Source organism: Gavialis gangeticus, unplaced genomic scaffold (assembly GCF_001723915.1).
Source record: "Gavialis gangeticus isolate Ggan-Ray unplaced genomic scaffold, GavGan_comp1, whole genome shotgun sequence".
NCBI classification, from domain to species: domain Eukaryota; kingdom Metazoa; phylum Chordata; order Crocodylia; family Gavialidae; genus Gavialis; species Gavialis gangeticus.
The window spans coordinates 107,742,866-107,748,249 of NW_017729022.1; the positions used below are offsets into that span (position 1 = coordinate 107,742,866).

At 40.2% G+C, this 5,384-nt stretch overlaps 1 long non-coding RNA gene across 1 annotated transcript in view; it reads left to right on the forward strand.

Moving 5' to 3' along the window:
* LOC109296522 overlaps positions 1–3,592 on the forward strand; it is a 20,047-nt gene extending 16,455 nt beyond the window's left edge. The window contains exons 3-4 of the long non-coding RNA XR_002096972.1: positions 3,049–3,127; positions 3,244–3,592. This is a non-coding gene — a long non-coding RNA (uncharacterized LOC109296522). The remainder of the gene's footprint in view (positions 1–3,048; positions 3,128–3,243) is intronic.
* The last annotated feature ends 1,792 nt before the right edge of the window (positions 3,593–5,384 follow it).

Sequence of the window (5,384 nt, forward strand, 5' to 3'; positions counted from 1 at the left end):
TTGCATACCCAGCTCAGCTTGCCACCCAACCCTCTTGTCAGCTAACCCTCACTGCTCCAGCTAGAGAGTGGAGGAGCCGGGTCAGCACTGCTCTCTGGAGCACAGCCCAGTCCAGGGCTGGAAAGCATGTGTGGGAACTGTGATTTAACTTGAACCAGGAAGGGGTCTGGGGCAGAAGTTTCATAAACCAGTTTGACCCAAGTCAGTTAAGTCTTTATCTTAAACCAGTTTCAGCCATTTTGAAACTGGTTTATGTGCACTGAACTTCCATTCTGTTACAGATTTTACTTGTTTTACTTGTTTCTGATCATTTATATCAGTTTATGTGTAATTTCTTATATGATCAGCCAATTAACCAGACCCCTTTCTTCCTCCATCACCTTCAATACATGATGTCCTACCATAGATCTAAAGGTCTTGGTAACAGTCCCTAAGTTAATGATTTTGCCCTTTGTACTATTACATTTCCCTTTAAGCAAACAGTTATCTCATTCTTCCTCTGTGAAAAGATGGTCATCCTCCATCCCTGTTCCCCCCTTCCCCCCTGCCCTGGGTTGGTAATACCTCCCAGCTTAGCATTGTCTGGAAATTTCATAAGCATACATCTAGTTCCTGTACTCAGGTTGCTAGTGAAAATGTAAATAAGATGGACCACAAGATGGATCCATGAAGAACATCTGGGATTCAGTGTTTTTTTATCTCGTTAGTCTCAAGGTACCCCTCAGAAAATACCAGCCCTTGGTTTTCATTCATTGTTTCATTAAAAAAAATAAAAAAGCAATTTTTCTGTTGCAAAGGACTCAAAAATCACAATAGGTCAGAATGTTTTTAACACGGTTGCCTCCTATTCAAAATCCCTGGTTTTATCTTGCAAATTATGTTTGCACCAATAACAGTGCTGACATTACATGGCACCTCACAGCACCCTTGAAACAATCTCAAGGCTCCCCAAGGTGCTGTAGCACCTTGATTGAGAATCCCTGATTTTATTTGTGAATGGCATTTTTCTGTTATGCATCAATCTAAGGGCTAGTCCTGGCTGCATTGACCAGTCCCTGTGATAGCAGAGGCTTTCTTCTGTACTTCCCTATATAGAACAAGAACATAAAAGTGTCACCCCTCCCCTTCACAGCAAAGAAAACAACACTGCAGAAAATGGTATGGAATGAGACAAACATGATACATGCACAAAATAATTTGTATTTCATAAGCATACATACGCATACATGCTCAGTCAATGCTCTGGGTGATACATACACAAACTAATTTATGTCAGGGTTAAAAACTTTGTGCTGCTCTTTGAAGCTTGTAAACATTTTCTTATTTGCTCTTGTTCTTATGATGATGAAGTTCTAGGGGAGTGCCTTTTTATTTCTGTCATACAAAAAACTACAACTCTTAGTTCCAAAATGATACCTTTTATTAGACCAACTGGGAATCACAAGAAAAATGTCCTTTTCTGCAAGCTTTTGGGATCAATGTCCCTTCGTCAGGCTCTGGGAAAAGTATAGATGGTACAAGATGGTAAAAAGTCCCCACTTCATTTTTGGAAGTTTATTTAGGAAATAAAATTTTTATTTCTGTATTATTCAAAATCCTTAGGCAGCTTTGGCTAACACTGGATAGGAATCTGGTGTGGCCTCTGGCCTGCTAGTCACCATGGGCAAGTCACATTACTTTCTCTCTCTCTGGGTGCATCTACACAAGACACTACACCACTGTAACCATGAGCTATGGCAGCATATCCCGTTGCAACAGCAACGTAGCATCATTGGGCATGAACCATGACGCTACCAATACTGCACAATAGCAAGGAGCTACTGCAATAGGGTTGGAAGCAACCCATGCAGCACCAGGACTCCTCAGTACTGGCAGTTACTGCGCAGTCACTTGGAAATGTATGGATGAGAGGAGCTACATAAGAGCTAGCTATTATCTAAATATTAGCCTTTGCACATGTGATAATTCAGTGCAGAAAAAAAACAAAAAACAGGAACTTTCCCTATAAAGCTTCACATTCCTCCACAAATGTTTATTCAACTTGAAGGAGGGCCAAATTTACCTCATCACATAACAGATCCATACAGAGTGACAGTACCTCTGTTTCAGTCACAGAAGTGTGCTGCCCAGATCTTTCCAATCTGCTGAAGTTTTCTTCTGCCTCAGTCGCTCTAGTATGGGTGTAATCAATGATCTCATTCACACTTGAAGTCTCCAAAGAAGGGCTAAACCGGTTTTAATAATGTACATCATGTCCTCATCCTTCAGTGTCCTCAATGATGTAATTAAATTACTGGTAGAGTGCAATCTAATTCCACCCTTTGATTTTCATACCGTGAATGTTAATACGAAATACACTTCACTGCCACAGCTACAGTTATGCTGGCATACCCCCGCGGAAAACTTTTGCAATGTGGTCTGCATTTCATCAAGGGACCTGCGCATTACACTTATGTAATCTGTGATGCTTACATGTATATAGGCTGTGTGTTTCCCTTTGCTTTCTGGAGATCATGATTCTGTTTCCTGAGACATCTAATCTCTCTGGATGTTATTGGCTTCAAGCATTTGGCTTCTTGAACTATAGCTCTGTTGTCAGTGCCTCACTTTATGACTGCACAGTTCGTGGATGGCAAACCTATTATCTAACAATGGCTTAAGTTCTGGCAAACAAGCCAGTATTGACTTTGGTCAGTAGCTCTGTGTATGCTTTGGTGTATTATGTCAAAACATTTACAGTTTACCTCGTTCTATTATCCTATTTGAAGGTACTTTTTGTAATAGTTCACTAGCAACATGTGTGTGTAAATAAAAGCCCATGTAAGAGTCATAATGTAGGATATTACACTGTACTGTTTTTACAGGGATAATGGATTGAAAATTCTTTGAACAGCAATCACCAAGAATGAATTGCTGCCCTGCCTCAGGGTGTTTGATCTCATATATGGCTCCAAGGTAGAATATTGCTTTTATTGTAATGCAGGTAACTAATATCAAGAGTATGTTGGGGGTCACTAGTCACATTATCATTTTTTATCCCCTACTCAGATGATGACCTGAAATGCACATCTGTAACTGTTATGTCTATACAGGCTCTGGTAACAAGCTGGTTTTGGACTTTGCTAGAGTGAGTACTGTATTTTCTGTCAGATGATGCTCTGCTTCACTTTCTTCCTATTATAGAATATACCTGGGCCAGTGCTCTGTTGCCTATTAAAACTAAATTATAATTGTTTTTTTCAGACGGCCTGCCATGAACTGCATCAAGCTAGTGTGGCACCAAATGAAAAATAATATTAGGACAATTGTCAACTCAGGCATTGAACCAAGGAAGAACTGCTAATCATAGCTGCACATTTGCTGGGAAAAAGTGTTGACAATCAAACAGAGTAACCAACCCTATTAAGTGACTTTGCAGAGCCCCATGGCATGAAAGATGTTATAGAGGGATGAAATTTTTGTGCATAGAATGTACATGTAGGTATGCATGTACAAGTTTTAATAAATTATATCCTTTGCTATCGCTGAACTGGCTTGTATGTATGTTCACCTCATAATCCGTTTACAATAAAGAGAGTCCTAAGAGCCTTTAGTCAACATTTGAAAGTTGTTTTTAAGTACAAACTCAGCAAGAGTAGTCTTGCTTTCAAAGAGCTGGATTCCTTTCTTGGAGCTGCAGACCCACTGACTCAAAAATGCTTTTAAATTATTAAGCAGGTGCGTGGTTAGGGCTATACCCTGAAAACACAACACTGAAGAAAGGGAAGAGGATAATCAAATATCAAGAGTGCATTGGCTCTATGCATGCTCAGGGTCTTGCATCAGCATGTCAGTCTGGTGGTGCAAATGTGGGAGACTGAAGCAATGCACTGTTGGAAAATAATGGAATGTAAGTAATAACTGCAGTATACGTAGGATCTGGTGAGGAGAAAATATCAAAAGATCATATGAAATGGTCACAGCCTCCAGTTCACTGTGTACAAGGAGACTGAGTGAAAACATTACCACAAATGTCAATTTATTTTACTAGCAATAGCAACAAGCTGCATAAATTTGTGATGTATGCCTCCCATTGCTACAAAGGATTGACTTTCTCTTTGAACTTTCAAAATTAACATGTAAAAGCCAGTCATTCAGAGTACTAGTGGGAGTAATTTCTCTTAAAGAGAAGAAGCTAGTTGTATACAAAGGTGGGGTACCAACTTGGCGAGGGGCAGAAAAATAACAGCTGCCACTACAGCCACACAATCATGCCTGTGGCACAGCAGCAGTTGAACATCACTGCTGCTCCCATGCATCCTGCTGCCTGAATGAACAGTATAAATGTCAACTTTTGCCCTGCTTCTTGTCAAATAGCTCAAGATAGATATTAAAATTTAAATGGGCTGATTGAATAAAATATAGGACATACATGTGTATGTTTCTTTTTCACAGAGTGGGGAGGAGAGGGGAGATTGGGATACTTATAATTGATATGGTTCAGCTTCCTTTTGTCATTCAGGTTTTGTAGAAGCAGCTGGTGCAGAACATAGAAGCACACCTTCTGGGCGTTGGGCAAGAGCACATAACTCCAGTGCTCCCGAGTCTACACTGACTTCCAGTCGATTTCAAGGTGCAATGCAAGGTGCTGGCTTTGACCTATAAAGCTCTATGGATCTGAGCCCTTTTTACTTAAGCGACTGCCTTCTCCCTTATGTCCCATTATGATCTCAAAGGTCAGATGAGAGCAGTTTCCTGCAAATACCATCACTATGCCAAGTTCACTTGGTAAAAACACTTCAGAGGTTACCCTTGGCAGTCACACCTCAGCTCTGGAACTCCCTGCTGCTGGAGGCCTGCTAGAGCCCAAACCCAGACATCTTCAAGAAACTCTGTAAGACCTTCTAATTTGGACAGGCATTTAGGAAGCAAGGCTAGGCTAGGATATTATTCTGGGCTGGGTTGTTTTCTATTTTAGTTAGCTACTTGCCTTTATAAATTGGTTTGTTCTCTTGTTTTGTTCTCTTGTGCATTTTCTTGCTTTATACGTTATTTTGTTCACTTTCTGTAAGGTGCCCTCCCTAAGACTTTGTTGGGAAGGGTGGCTTATAAATCTAATGAATAAATAAATAAATAAAATAATATAAATGCCTGTCAGCTAGTAAGGCAAATGTAACCATTACCTCCAGTTCATGGGGAAAAACAGCAGAGATAGGGTTGCAACAACTTGGACTAGCAACAGAATATTGCTTTGTTTGTGAATGCACATAAAAACAATTTCAAAGTACACCTACTGCACTCTTCCTCTGACCTACATGGTAGGGCTGTGCGAAATTTCGACAGGTGTTTTGTTTCGAAGCTGTTTCAATGCATTTCGAAGTCAAAAAAGCAAAATCAAAACAAAA